The sequence below is a fragment of the Pseudophryne corroboree genome, chromosome 11, assembly GCF_028390025.1.
Source record: "Pseudophryne corroboree isolate aPseCor3 chromosome 11, aPseCor3.hap2, whole genome shotgun sequence".
NCBI classification, from domain to species: Eukaryota; Metazoa; Chordata; class Amphibia; order Anura; family Myobatrachidae; genus Pseudophryne; species Pseudophryne corroboree.
The window spans coordinates 28783953-28799559 of NC_086454.1; positions in this window are offsets into that span (position 1 = coordinate 28783953).

The following is a 15607-nucleotide window of genomic DNA, read 5'->3' on the forward strand; positions in this document are numbered from 1 at the left end:
ACCGGGGGGAGTGCTGTTGTAGGGGCCCATGCTTAAGGGTGTGGCCAGCCACCACAGAGGTTTGGCTAACCATTACCGAGTACATGTTCTGTGCCCCTTGGTAAATGTATAATAAACCATGTTCTAATGAAGTATAATGTAACATATGTATAATCAGTGTCGGACTGGGGCATAAAGGGCCCACCGGGGAAATGCAGTGGTAGGGGCCCATGCTTAAGTGTGTCGCCAGGCAATAGTGGAGGTGTGGCCAATCACCACAGAGGCTTGGCTAAACTTTATGACAATGTACCAGATTAATAACAGCAATGAACTGTAGAAAATACACCATAGTCCTGTGCAGTATAATGTAACATATGTATAATGTATAATTAAATTACACTAGGATAGAGTTTGGAACCTAATCCCAAGAAGAGGTGGGCCCACAGGCAATGGGGCCTACCGGTGGTTTCCCCAGTTCCCCTGTGGGCCAGTCCGAGCCTGTGTATAATGCATAATTCATGAGCACTAGGATAGAGACTGGAACCTGATCCCTAGAGGAGGAGGAGGGCCCACAGGTAGTGGGGCCTACCGGTGTTTTCCCCTGTTCCCGTATGGGACAGTCCGACTCTGTCTGCCCCCCCTGCAATGCACGTGGTTTTGGCCAACTGCTAACAAATTTGCTGCTGCGATCAGGTCTGTATTAGGCTCAGTATCTTTATATTTTAGTAAATAAATAAGTGATTCATTAATTTTTGGTCTTGGTTATTCATCCACACCAGAGCTTAATTTATATTAGCGCAAGGTGTTATTCCGTAGTTCTTTGGTTCCTTGTTTCTACATGGATTATATTGTGCTAACACAGGCATAAACACACCCTGCAGCTCTATTGAGATATAACTACTAATAAAGTATCTATTGTGACAATTCGGAAATAGCGCCTGAATCCTCTAAACTTGCGTCCCCTTGCATGACTCGCTTCCCTCGCCATGCTGCGGGCAAGGTGCCTCACTCCGCTGCGCTCAGCACAGGATACTATTCCCAATCGTAGTCCACGTGGTTGGTAAAGTATGAAAAAGTAAAAAAAAAGCCATGTCCACCTTTTCATGTGTTGACCTGTCCTGTGTCGACCATTTTCATGTGTTGACCTTTTGTCCATGTTGACCATGTCAATGTCGACCAATAGTGGCCGAACTAGTAGGGTCGACCTGCCAAACGGATACCCTTTGGAAAGTCTGCCGCCGCTGCGTGCTGCCCCATGTCCTGTGTCCTGGCCGGCTCTTCACACAGATGCATTACTGGGAGGAGGCGGAGATATCCCAGCAGGCTCAGCGTGGGCACGCCTCCTCCCAGTAATGCATCTGTGTGAAGAGCCGGCCAGGACACAGGACATGGGGGAGCACACAGCGGCGGCAGACTTTCCAAAGTAGGACAAGAGTCTTCGCGGTGATCCGGCGGTAAGCGCTCCCCCGCCTCAGCGCCTGCGCCTCTGTTTTATTTGGGGAGGGGGGAATGCTGCCCCCTTGACCCCCCCCCCCCCCTCCATTCTGATGCCCCTGATCATAACACCTTCATACATTAACGTTTATCTTTAGAAAATTGTTAAATAACCCCTTCTTCCACTTGCCTCTTCAATTATTAGGGATTAACCAGAGGCTACGTGGAGTGAGGGTTACTGATCATACCAGAGCAACCTTCCGAGGAGTAATGGTTGTGTAGCTCACATAAAGGGTCGTTGGATGGGTAACACAGACTTCACCACTTCATTTAGAGATATTTCCTCAGGGGACGACCATTGACCAATTCCAAAAGGCCTTACTGTCTTTTTTTCTGAGGTTAGCTTCTTAGCAAGTACAACCTAATAGAACTGAATGTGGGGGTTAGCAAACAGTGCAAAAAGTTAATTTATAGATTTTGGCTCTTATTACTAGAGGTATATGATTCTCTGTGAACCCGCATCCAAAGTTATCTATTCTCCATTTATACTTTGATGATGTAACGCCAAATGACCTTTATATAATGGGACATATACTTATCTAAACTAAGCTACTTCTGGCTTGCCATTGGCACATGCCAACAGTTCCTACTATAGGTGCTATTGAAACCGCAGTCCACTCCCCTTGTGAGTTTGAAACTGCACGGGTCGTATATTGGGGGTCATTCCAAGTTGATCGCAGGTAGCAACTTTTTGCTGCTGCTGCGATCAACTAATCCCCGCCTATGGTGGAGTGTATTTTAGCATAGCAGGGCTGCGATCGCTTGTGCAGCCCTGCTATGCTTAAAATTTTTCCTGCAAAACAAGACCAGCCCTACAGCTACTTACCCAGTGCGACGGATCCAACGATGAAGGTCACAGTCCTGACGTCAGACATCCGCCCTTCGTTCGCCTGGACACACCTGCGTTCTTCTTACCACTCCCCGAAAACGGCCTCCAACGGTGAGTATCCACCCCGGACCGCCTCTCCGCTGTCAATCTTCTTTCTGTCCAGCGCTGCGTCTTTTCTTCTCGCTGGGCGCTCCGTTGCCTGTCGACGTCTGTCGCCAGGCAACGGCGCGCATGTGCAGTTCTGATCCGTTCGCACCGCATGCGAACGGGTCAGAATAACCCCCATTACTCTTCAGTTTTCAGCCCCCTGTTACGTTGGCTCCTACGGAGTAACTATAGGCATCTACGATCCCTTGAGACGAATGATAGAATATCTTCACCAGATTCGGACACCTAGGTGTTTAGGTTTGTGTCTGATATTAAACCTTCTTTGTACTTTCTAGTGGATTTATTTGGCCGGACTTCATCTCCATATGTATATGTACAAGCCTGTAACTTGACAGTTTTTCCTGTTATATGGTATGTCTACTTATCCATTTTGAATTTAACTCTGGATCTTTTTACTTTATGAATAATCCCATGTTTAATTGTGTGTACCCCCCTGTCTTTCCCCCACCTATTCCCTTTTTATTTTTGTACCCCCGTCCCTCTCTTTCTTACGACTGTTTAACTTCAATAAAACTTAAATTAAAAAAAAAGTGAATTCATAGATTTTGGAGCTCAGCAGTTGAGGACTAACTAGAATTCCAGTGAAACTGAAGGACACCACCTAAGCTGAAACCTCATTTGCCCCTTGTGGCCTTCCCTCTGTATACACACTTACAGTAAGTTCTACAGTGGATTCCTCACTTTGATAGAAGGGTATCAGTCTAATAGCCTGTTCCAATAAATGGGACAGGTTTACAGCTCAAAGTGTCAGGGTAGGTATCCTCAGCAGTCCATGGAAAATATTCCCTTGGACATAGCTACTCAACTGGGAGCAGCTGACCAGGTGCGCAATCATCCCTTAATAGCTACTCAACTGGAAGCAGCTGACCAGGCGCTCAATCAACCCTTAATAGCTACTCAACTGGAAGCAGCTGACCAGGCGCTCAATCAACCCTTAATAGCTATTCAACTGGAAGCAGCTGACCAGGCACTCAATCAACCCTTAATAGCTACTCAACTGGAAGCAGCTGAGCAGGCGCTCAATCAGCCCTTAATAGCTACTCAACTGGAAGCAGCTGACCAGGCGCTCAATCAACCCTTAATAGCTACTCAACTGGGAGCAGCTGACCAGGCGCTCAATTTGCCCTTAATAGCTACTCAACTGGAAGCAGCTGACCAGGTGCTCAATCAACCCTTAATAGCTACTCAACTGGAAGCAGCTGACCAGGCGCTCAATCAACCCTTAATAGCTACTCAACTGGAAGCAGCTGACCAGGCGCTCAATCAACCCTTAATAGCTACTAAACTGGGAGCAGCTGACCAGGCGCTCAATTAGCCCTTAATAGCTACTCAACTGGAATCAGCTGACCAGGCGCTCAATCAACCCTTAAGTAAATTAACAAACGCTTGAATCGGCAGTACCGGTGTACGATAGACCGTAAAAGACAAAAATTTAAAAGTCTGCTGACAGAGACGGTTACCTCGGGCTCTTTCTAACCACCCCAGTTTCCAGTGTTACGTTGAGATAATAGGATTTAAATACAATGTTAACGGGATGCATATTGTAACGCAATGTCCTTTCTCTTTCACCCCACTAGCAATAACGTGTAGTTGAACAGCATAGCTGAATTGCAAAATACTAATTATTTTAAATTAAATGTAAAAACTGCTCACAGATAAGAACATTTGTGCAAGGTTAATACATTCTTTGTTATGCTCATTAGGCTGAGAATTATCATAGAACTGGCAGTTTTCTGCTGAGTAGAAATGTCCCCGTATCCAGTCCAGCAGAATCTCCCCGTCAGCCGGCTCATGTTAGAAAATGTGTTTCACAAGTTTTACTCAGTATAGGCCAGTAATGAAGGACGTCGGCTCTGGGTGCAAAGTTGAACACATATATATGGCTGCGTGGCAAACATGATTTGCTTTGCGAATTCCCAGAAAAATGAGTGCACGCAAATGCATTTTCGTCACATCTATACTTGCAATGAGAGTGGCAGAACTGGAGGAGGGAAGAGGCGTTTTCATGTAGGCAAAGTCATGGAAGATCGCGTCTAGGCAATCAATGCCATTTGGTAACCAGCCTCAATCTCCTGGACTCCTTCACCAAATGTTTTGTAGCACGTCAAGCAAATACAGTATAGCATACGGTATTTACTATTTATGGCTGCTTAAATGTTATTTGAAATGTTCACTTCTGAAATTACTTACTTGTTTTTGTTTGTCCAGAATCGGTAAATCAGGTTGTCCAACATGTTGGATTTCACCAGCCAATCGGGGCTGTAGACTACTAGCGTATGGTAACAATAAGGCACTTTGCTAGTAAAATGATGAGCCTTTCAAGACCGGCAGATCTGTATGTGCTGAAAATTATCTGCAAATCACTGATACCCCTTTCAGACCGCATATCACAGGTCGCACCCGGGAGCCATACACGGGTGCAACCCGCTTAGGCCCCTTTCACACAGGCGTCTCTAGCCTTGCATAGTGCCGGAATGGTGAAGTCAGCAGTGATACATGAGGAGGCGGTGTTTGGGGATCAGATGTTCTCCAGGCAATGCCTGTCCATATAGTGTGAACGGGAAACGGGGCGCATTGACCCGGCAACCCGTTCACACCACACAACGACCCGAGTTGAAGCCATTTTGCAGCTGGGCCCACCACTCACAAGTTCCGCCACTGATGTCCAGCATACAGAGCCACTACCTACATACACTGGCAACTAGATAACTGAATACTGAGAATAAATATTTCTCCACCATTATTTCCAGTAGAGCACATGGCTACGATTCCCCATAGCCGACTTATGCTGTAAGTAAGTGATCAGACTGTTCCTATTGTCAGGAAACTGTTGCCACATCCAAGAACTTCAAGGTGGATTTCCTGGTGATGAAAACCACAATCATCAGCATCAGTGCCAGGAAAGAAAAAAAAAAACTTGACTACGAGTCAACTGTCCCAGCACTTAGTAATGTGGGGAACTTTGAGGGTCATTCCGAGTTGATCGTAGCTGTGCTATATTGCGGGGGGGACGCCCAGCACAGGGCTAGTCCGCCCCGCATGTCAGTCCGCCCCCCCCCCCTGCACAAATACAAAAGCATCGCACAGCGTTGGCCGGACTGCTCCCCCTAAACGGCGTCTTGACGCCGCCGTCCAGCCCCCTCCCGCAAACTGCAGCGAGCGATAGGGTCGGAATGACCCCCTTTGTTCATCTTCTGCCAAACTGATGCAGGAAAGCTTATACTTTAGGAGAGAGACTGCGCACGCACGTCGATTGGTTGGCGGCGGCGGACGTGGTGGGAATTGTTTGCAAAGTGAGAAACAGATAGTGACCATTTGTGGGAGGTAACGCGGTTGACTGCAAAATTTCAGGCATGCCGCAACCGTTTTTTGGGTGTGTCCCAGCCAGCGACTGCAAATTCGCTTGCCGGTGTACTCGCCCCAGTGTCTTAGTTGAGACAGACATTTTAGATGTTGCATCTTTTATACATAAGGGGTGGATCTGAGTTTGCAGTAGAAATGATATGTGCATCCTCCACTGAAGCAGGCGCAATGTCTTCAACCAAACTGAGTAGACAAAAGGGGCCAATTCAGACCTGCAGCATGTGTATGCACCGCAATGCGCAGGCGCGTCACCAAAAAGCGTCAGGATGGTGCAAACATTTCGATTGCACAGCCGTTTGCAAGGTGATTGACAGGAAGTGGCCGTTTTCTGGGAGTGTCTGGAAAAATGCAGGCGTTCCCGAGCATTTTCAGGAAAAGGTGTGTGACGTCAGCTCTGGACCCGAATAGCCTGATTTCTTCACACTGGAGGATTAAGTATTGAGCTACGCACAGAGGGGGTCATTCCGACCCGATCGCTGCAGTTTGTCGCAGCGATCGGGTCGGAACTGCACATGCGCCGGCGCCGCAGTGCGCCAGCACATGGCAGCTTTCGTTACCTAGCGATCGCCTCTGAGACAAAGGCGGTCGCTTGGCGGGAGGGGGCTGAATGGCGGCGTTAAGCCGCCGTTTAGGGGAAGCGGTCCGGCCAACGCAGGTGTAGCCGGACCGTTGGGGGGGTGGGCCGCGGCGGATGCGTGACGTCTCACGCAGCCGCTGCAGCCAGCGAGAGCGACGAGCAACTCCCGGCCAGACGCAGGAGCTGCGCTGGCCGGGAGTTATTCCTCAAATACAAAGGAATCGCCTCTGTGCGATGCTTTTGTATTTGTGCGGGGAAGGGGGGGGGGGGCGGCACTGACATGCGGGGCGGGCTAGCCCTGTGCTGGGCATCCCCCCGCATGTCTGAGTTTACGATCGTAGCTGTGCTAAATTTAGCACAGCTACGATCAAATCGGAATGACCCCCAGACTGCACAGAACGGGAAAACATTCGATGGTGAGTGTGATGCGAACGGTTTTGCAGCTGTCCGCTGACTGAGGGGAAGTTTTGCACAGTGTACACATGCAGTCGCACACTTGCACAGGGCAAATATTCACTCCCCCTGGGCGGCGACTATCTGGTCGCAGGAAAGTGTAATTTGCAGCACAGAATTCTAAGGTTGTATGTAGAATTGGAAGAGATATGGGAAATGAAAGCGTAAGTGAGATATCATTAGCGGAAAGAAAAGGTTATATTCTTTCCCTGCACTTCTGACCCCTGAATATCTTAATTCTTGCTCTGCTAATGTCATGTCCATCAATTATAATACCTGGGGCAATATTTACTAATATTCGTGTTTGAGTCGGTTTGTGTAGTGTTTAAACTCGTTTTTTATCGGGTGCATTTTCATGCAACTTTTTGAATCCATATACGCAAAGTTACGAAGCAGTCGACTTTATGGTTTTCGTGTTTTCCGATGTCAATGCCAGTCGGGTTTTTTTGGCACATCTACGGCCGTCATTGTCGTTTGCGTACGTGTTTTTGTTGTATTTGCTGTTTTTTTTCCTAAGTTAAACGCGGCAGGGTTTTTTTTTTCCCGTGGCCGCATTTTCACTTTCAGTTTCGATTTTCATCCCCGTTCGTGATTGGTTGTGTTTCAGATGGTAGGAGTGTCTGTGCGCAACCATATAAATACGCCCCAAACCGTCCGCACCTCGTGGGTTTAGTTAGTGGTGAGGAGGAGGGAGGTTGTGCTGTGGAGGTAGGTGAATTTGTGGTTTGAACTTGAAGAGGAGTGGTGGTAGCGATTTCTGAGTGTGGTATTGTGTTTGAAAGTCGTCTTGTCATTCTTGTTGTCTTGTATTTTGTGGTTTTGTCTCATTTTTAGTCCAAGTTATTTTTCTTTATAGTCCCTTGTCAGTGAGTGTGTGTGTGTGTGTGTGTGTGTGTGTGTGTGTGTGTGTGTGTGTGTGTGTGTGTGTGTGTGTGTGTGTGTTGTGTAGTGGTAGTGAAGGAGTGTGTTGTTTGTCCTTTTTTTTTCTAGTGTTAACTGTTTAGACACACAATTATGTGTGACTCAGAGGTGGAGGGTGTGAGTGAGGGGGAGGAGGTCGGTCAGGTGGAGGAGGTGAGTGTTAGTGAGGTTAGTGAGGTGGAGGAGGTGGGTGAGGTTGCTGCAGCAGCCTCAAGTGATAGTGACAGTCAGAGTGCTCCGCAGCCACGCACCACTACTAAGACTGGGCGGAATGTAAAGTTTAGTTTTGCTGAAAATGTGGCATTGGTGCGTGAGCTGTTGAAGTATCAGAGGCAGCTATTTGGCCCTGAGTCCGCCACGGTGCCAACACGGAGGAAGACGGTGTTGTGGGCGAAAGTAGTTGCTGCTGTCAATAGTGAGGGGGTGGTCAAGCGGACGGAGGACACATGCCGCAAACGGTACTATGACATAAAGCGACGTGTCAAGTCCAAAATGGCCAAGGAGGCCAAGTCGGCTCTGAAAACCGGTGGTGGCCAGCCCTATATTGCAAGTTATCTGGAGTATGAGGAGCCCATGTGGAGTGTAATACCTCCAGAAGTTGTCTCTGCAACCCATGTCCGGGATTCAGATAGGCCCAGGAAGAATGGTGAGCATGTGTATTTGCATTTTTTTTTTTAAATGTTTTATTTTGTAATCTGTCATGTGACGTTGCATATTACTCCCATCTTCAAGTGTGTGTCAGCAAATACATTGTTTTGGGTCATGTTTTAGATAAAAGCCAATGTAACATCTTACTTTATTGTATGCCATGTGTTTTTCAGACAGATATTTAGCATGTGTAGTTTGGACTTGGTGTGTCTCTGAATTGTCCTGCAATAATGTTTTCCTTTTGGGCGTTTTTTACGTTAAAAATTATGACTATGTTTTATATATAAGTGATCCATGTTTTTTTTTTTTTTTAAAGTCGTTGTCATGTTAGAGGCTGGAATACTGGAAAGTGGTTTGTAAACCACTTACATATGTAATGTCATCTTTAGAGAATGTTATGTATTTATTTTTGAAAATTTTTTTTTTTTTTTTGCTTGTATTTGTACCGTGACACCATACTGCATTTTTCTTTATTAAAAAAATTGCTGCATTTTGTTTTTGCTCATATAGTGGTAATATGTCTTTGGAGTGCCACATCACAGAGCAAATTAGATATTGCATCTGTAATATTTTTCCTCCTTCCAATACAAAATGAAGTTGTGTGTTTTTATTTTAATAAAAAACCTTTCCTTGAACTTGTGGCCTATGTCAGTGTCCTGTACATGTTTTCCTGTCTTGATGTTGCCATAGTGCATATGTGTTTTTTTTTTTTATTTTTTTTTTTTTTGTATTTCTGGTCCTTATGTTTGTTTGAATAAAAAACCAAGCATTTCTAAATGTTAAAATGTTTATAAGCATAATGGGTGGATGTATACACAATAGCATGATTTATGAATATATTTCATTTTATACAGTGTCTGAAAAAAAGCAGTACTACTCGTCGGCCAGTAACTCCTATCACATCTGATGATGATGACGCTGCGGAAGCAGGTAAAGTGTCCATTGTAGTATAGGGTATGCTTGTAAAGGAATGGCCATAACAAAATTGCACTTTCATTAAAAGGTCCATCAAAAGAAGTATGGAGCAGCAGAAGTGGCACTTCTGTAAGACATCACCACAAAAAACCTGTGGCCGAAAAGAAAGCAAGGTCATCTGTCCCGGCACAAACACAGCAGGCTACCCCGCCACGAAGATTATCGTCCGTATGTTCTGTCCCCCCACTCCAAATTTTGGACACACCTCCAAGACGTCATCCACACTCCCCTCATCTTGATTGTGAGTATCAAACTGAAAAAAATGTGTAAAATGTCAGAACATAATCAAAATCAGTCATAACCGCAATAAGTCAAAACACATCCAAAACAAAAATACTTACCGCAGTAAGTAAAAGCTGAAATGGAATCCAAACTAAATGGCCTTGTCCACATCCAGTAAAGATATGTATGTAAACTTGAGCCATACAGTATGACATTGGGTATAAGATGCTGCAACAAAAAAGCATGTTGGTTTGTTTGTAAAAAGTAAGTTTGTTTTTCCAAAAATCTCATGTGTGCTTGAGGTAACATTGCAAAATACATATAAAAACATTACTATGTTTGTTTCAACAAAGCTATAAGGTAACACATTATGTATTGCAATGTTTTTTTTTATGGTGGAGTATGTGTGAGCTATAATAAAACTAAAGTGTTTGCTTTCACAATTAAGTAACCAGACACATTTTCCACAAACAGGCATATGTATGTATTTAAGCTATGAGTGATGATGTTGCTAGCCAGAATAGTTGAAAGCAACAGTGAATGACATGTGTTCCATGTGTAGTGATTTTTAAACATTTCACAAACATATGGATAGCTAACGGAGATTTGTTGAACATTTCAGCTTCGAGTCCTGGGAACAGCATCCCTCCGCAACAACACCAACACAGTGACATGGAGGAGACAAACATCTTAGAAATGCAGCCATTAATGCAAGGAATGAGCCCCCCAGCACCTGTGAGTACACCACCACAGCAAAGCACACCACCACTACACAGCCCAACAACACCAGGAACACAAGGCCCTGATCAGGTGTTTTGGACTATTTGGGCTAGACAGCAGGCCACTAATGAAGATTGCCTGCATAAGCAGACACAAATGTTTGCAAGCCTACCATCTCACCTCAGAAGAATCTCAAGAAATCTGAGTAGACAAAATGAGCAAACAACCAGAATAGGCAATACCATGGAACTCATGCGTACAGACATTACACAGGTCATGGGCAACTTACAGCGCATAATGGAAGAACAGCACAGACTAATGGAAGAACAGCACAGACTAATGGAAGAACAGCACAGACAACAGCAAAGTTATATGAGCATTTTTTAAAACAGTCAAAAGATTAATGAAAGTTTATTCCGAATAGTAGACAATCAAAATGCTGCTACACGTGAACTCAATGCCACCCTCACTAACCTGAATAAAACACTCAGATGCATGCACCAACAGCAAACAACCAGCAGTTCTGGTACGACTACTCCAAATATCACGCCAGTCTCATCACCACCAAGACAGTCCACCAGAGCACGCCAACATGACAGTGCTAAAGGCAAAGGGCAGGACAAGCAGCCACCAAAAAAAACGTGAAAAAAACAAGTTAGACATTTGTGATAATTAACTCAAAATAGTTAGCAAGTGTTTTTGATGCTTTACAAAATATAACACTTAGCTCCTTGACCCTTTTTTTAACATCATTAATTATAAGTGGCCCAAAATAATTTAAAAAAATAGTACGCACATTTATTCATTTTCATTTTTTTTGGGTATTGGAGGAGGGAAATGTTGATGGAGCCACACATACATGTTAGCAGGAAGTAAACTGACCACTTGATTTTTTTTCTAATCATTACTCTTTCTAGATTCCAATCATTCTCTTTGCCTGCAGATACAATAATTGCCAGGCAGAATGTCTTTAGCAGGAAGTAAACTGACCACTTGATTTTTTTCTAATCATTACTCTTTCTAGATTCCAATCATTCTCTTTGCCTGCAGACAATCCAAATTACAATGTTATTGATACATTTCTTAGCAATCTTATCTATACAACATTACAAGAAGAACACAATTGAGTTGCGTCAAAAGCTTGTAACATGTTTCCTTTGTTTTGTTGGAAAAACATTGTCCAAATGAATGTCAGTATTGTTGGGACATGTTTGTGTGTGTTTTAAATTATTAAGCATGTTTTAACACATGATGCTGAAACAAACAAATATGTACTTTTACAACAAAAATAAAAACTGTGTATAATAATGTTATGTGTGGCAAACTGTGTATTTACTTACACATCATCAAGTTTACAGCATCAAACATTAGTAATTAAATTGTTCAAGATTACAGTAAGTTTGTGAGTCTTAAATATGATGGTGCATCACACATAGGGACACATGTATTCCTCAAGGCTAACATATTATATGTTGAGGAGTGTTTTTTGGGAACACAGGTTCTCAAACTCGGGCCTCAGGAACCACACAGTGCATGTTTTGCAGGTCTACTCACAGAATCACAAGTGACATAATTAGCTCCACCTGAGAACCTTTTAACATGTCTGTGAGTAATTCATACACCTGTGCTTCTACTGGGTTACGAGAAAAACATACACTGTGTGTGGTCCTGAGGGCTGAGTTTGTGAACCTGTGCATTAGGACGTTACACACAATGATAAAATGAAACACTAAATGGATGATGTGGGCTTGTAAGAAATTAGCACTGCAAGTTAACAAACACTTATCCATACTTAATGCATGCCACTCATAATCTGTTGTTTTGAGATTAAAAATACACACAATACACATGCAACATTTGTTTTTCATATAGTGAGGGTATGTTTGTATGTGTCAAGGAGACAGACACATTCTGAGTAATGGTTTTTGGTAAAAAAGGCAAAAAATCTATTCATGATTATACAACAAATGAAATAAGCAAACCAAGCTTACCTTAGAAATAGCGATTGATGATCTGTTGCCTAACCTGCCTCCCTACATCAGTACTCCAAGTATCACCAGATGTCTCTAATTCCTCTGCTTGCTGGCTGCTTTCTTCCTCCTCCTCCTCCTCCTCCTCCTCAACATGTGGCAGATGTTGTTGCAAACACATGTTATGAAGAAAGCAACAGCAGAACACAATTTGAGTCACCTTGGAGGGACTATACAACAAAAGGCCACCAGACTTATCCAGACACCGAAACCTAGATTTCAGCACACCAAAACATCTTTCTATCACATTCCGCGTGGACTTATGTGCATTATTGTAATTGTGTTCAGCAGGGGTATCAGGTCGGGACAATGGAGTTAGAAGCCAAGAGAAACAGCCATATCCTCCATCACCTAAAAGACAGATATAGTAACGTGATTCATGTTAAGATACAGCAACACATAAGTAAAACACTGTGGGGCAGATGTATTAACCTGTAGAAGGCATAAGGAAGTGAAAAACCAGTTATATGTGCAAGGTAATAAAGGCAGCAGACAATCTGTTCCTAAATGTTAATTTACATATTGGAGCAGATTGGCTGGTGCCTTGCACAGATCACTGGTTTCTCACTTCCTTATGCCTTCTACAGGTTAATACATCTGCACCTGTATTTGAACAAAGTATACGCAAGCCTACACATATCAAATTACATACCCAGCAGCCATCCATCTGGCATTTGTCCGTCCTCAAACTTATCAAAGAGGGATGACTGACTGAGGATGAAGGAGTCATGGCAGCCCCCAGGGTAACCAGCAACAACACTCATTATTTTGAGATTTGCATCACAAACCACCTGCACATTTGTGGAGTGTTCGAAATGGCGGTTTGTATATATGTGCTGCCTGCCCCTAGGTGGTCTCAGCTGAATGTGTGTGCAATCTATGGCTCCAAGCACATTGGGCATGCCAGCCAGCTCATAGAAATCTACCCTGACGGCATGCCACTGAGACTCCTGGGTAGGGAAGCAGATTGAGGCCTCGATGTGGGGCTGCAAAACAGCCAACACCTGTGTGAACATTTTAAAGAACAATAAACTTGAGATTTTAGGACAGAACTGGCCACCGAGAAATTAAAACAAACACAAAACAGAAGAGGTCGTTAGGTATACATCACCAGTGTTGAGATTCTGGAAAATGAGGGCTGTGAGATTCCTATGACATCCCCAGACACAGCCTGAAAGCCGCCAGTAGCCATAAAGTGCAATACAGCCAGGAGTTTGTGCAGGCCTGAGACAGGGCGAGAGCGTGCTGTCTCAGGGTCTAGGCCCAGTTTGACAAGGTCATACAGACGGAAAATGTTGTTACGATTTAGACGGAACATCTGTATGACCTTATCATCGGACAATGCGTTCAAGTTTAAACGCCCCCTACAAAAACGAGGCCTGCGCAGCCTCCGCGGAGCCTGTACAACCTGCTGACCATGTTCAGTTTCTTGGCCCTGGGTACTTACAGGCTGATGTCTGAGTCTGAGGAATCCCACAGCACACAAAAGATCACTGGCCAACAGTCCTGCTGCCATTTCTGAGTGTAGGTGTATTGGAATGGGCCTAACATCCTTTTATAGGCATCCTAATTCAGGTGTGAGTGATTTTTTATTTGCAACACATGTGTCACAACTGAGGGCCTGAGCTGACGGGAGGCAGCCTCAGTTGTAGGGGCTGAGGTGTAATGGAACCTGGCAGGTTGTATCAGACCCCTAGACATATAGAAGAATTGCCCGAAGGCGTGACCACGACAACCAGGAATAAAAGTCAATGATGTTTATTTATGACAAACTCCATGCATCACAGTAGCAGTAAAGAAACATAAAAATCAGCAGAGAAATAATAATACAGTTCCTGGGTACTACAGGGTGGCAGGGGCCACAGAGCTCTGGTGGTATGAGACAGTTCTTATTATCTGCAAGTTGGAAAGTCCTTACCAGGCTCAACTGTAGCAATGCAGAAAGCCCAGGGTCGTACCAGCTGGTGTTCCAGGGAAAGCTGGACTGCTGAAGATAAAATGCTGCTGTGGGTACTGGTTAGAACCAGACAGGTGTTGGCACAGAGTGGATACTGGCTGGAACCAGTTAAATAATAAATGAGGCTTGAGAGCGATGCAATATGGATGAAATGTAGAATTTGAGAACGGAGAAATAATAATACCGGTGGAGAGAGGTAAACTGCAGAAAGGACACCGGCCCTTTAAGAGAAGCTGTACACTGCTGGAAGCTGGGCTGGAAGCAGGTGATTGTTGTAGCTGGAAACAGGTGAGTCCAGAATGGATCGGAGAGTCAGGCTACACCGCAGATGGAATGCTGGTACACCGGCCCTTTAAGAGAAGCTGTACACTGCTGGAAGCTGGGCTGGAAGCAGGTGATTGTTGAAGCTGGAAACAGGTGAGTCCAGAATGGATCGGAGAGTCAGGCTACACCGCAGATGGAATGCTGGTGCGGGTCTCTATAGCAGAAGTCTGGAGACAGGAGCTGGAACCTGGAAGACAATCACAGGAGAGAGACAAACTGGAACTAGGTTTGACAACCAAAGCACTGACGCCTTCCTTGCTCAGGCACAGATTACTTATACCTGCAGCAAGGAAGGGATTGGCTAGGCAATTATGCAGATTAACAATACTGACAACAGATTGGTGGAAATGATCAGCTGACAGAATCCAAGATGGCTGCGCCCATGCAGACACTTGGAGGGAAGTTTGGTTTGTATTGTAATCCATGTGGTAATGAAAACAGTAATGGCGGCGCCGGCCACCGGAGACAGGAGACGCCAGGCTGACAAGTGCACATCCAACCACGCGGACACAGCGGAGGCCGCGGCTGACGTAATCGCCACTCTGACACTCTGCATGCAGAAGCTCAGGGACGGCGGCGGAGGCCGCGGGAGACGCCATGCCAGATGTAATATGGCGTTACTGTGACAGCGTCTCAGAGAGACAGGAGAGGATGCAGGAATGTGAACATTAGGATAACAGATGGGATCCGGTCCTGGAGCGCTGAGCCAGCCTTAGGAGGCATCTGATGGGTAAGAAATGGCGTCCAGATACCCGGATCGTGACAACATGTAAACACGACTGAAAAAAGCAGGTCTATTTTTTTTGCCGCTTTTTTTAACGAATCGCAAAAAAATACGACCACATTTGAGCACTCAGAGACTAACACCCAAATACGAATGAATAGTGAATTCCCGTATTCTATGAAATAACAGCCGCGTTTGACCGATGGTCTATTCATTCGTATTT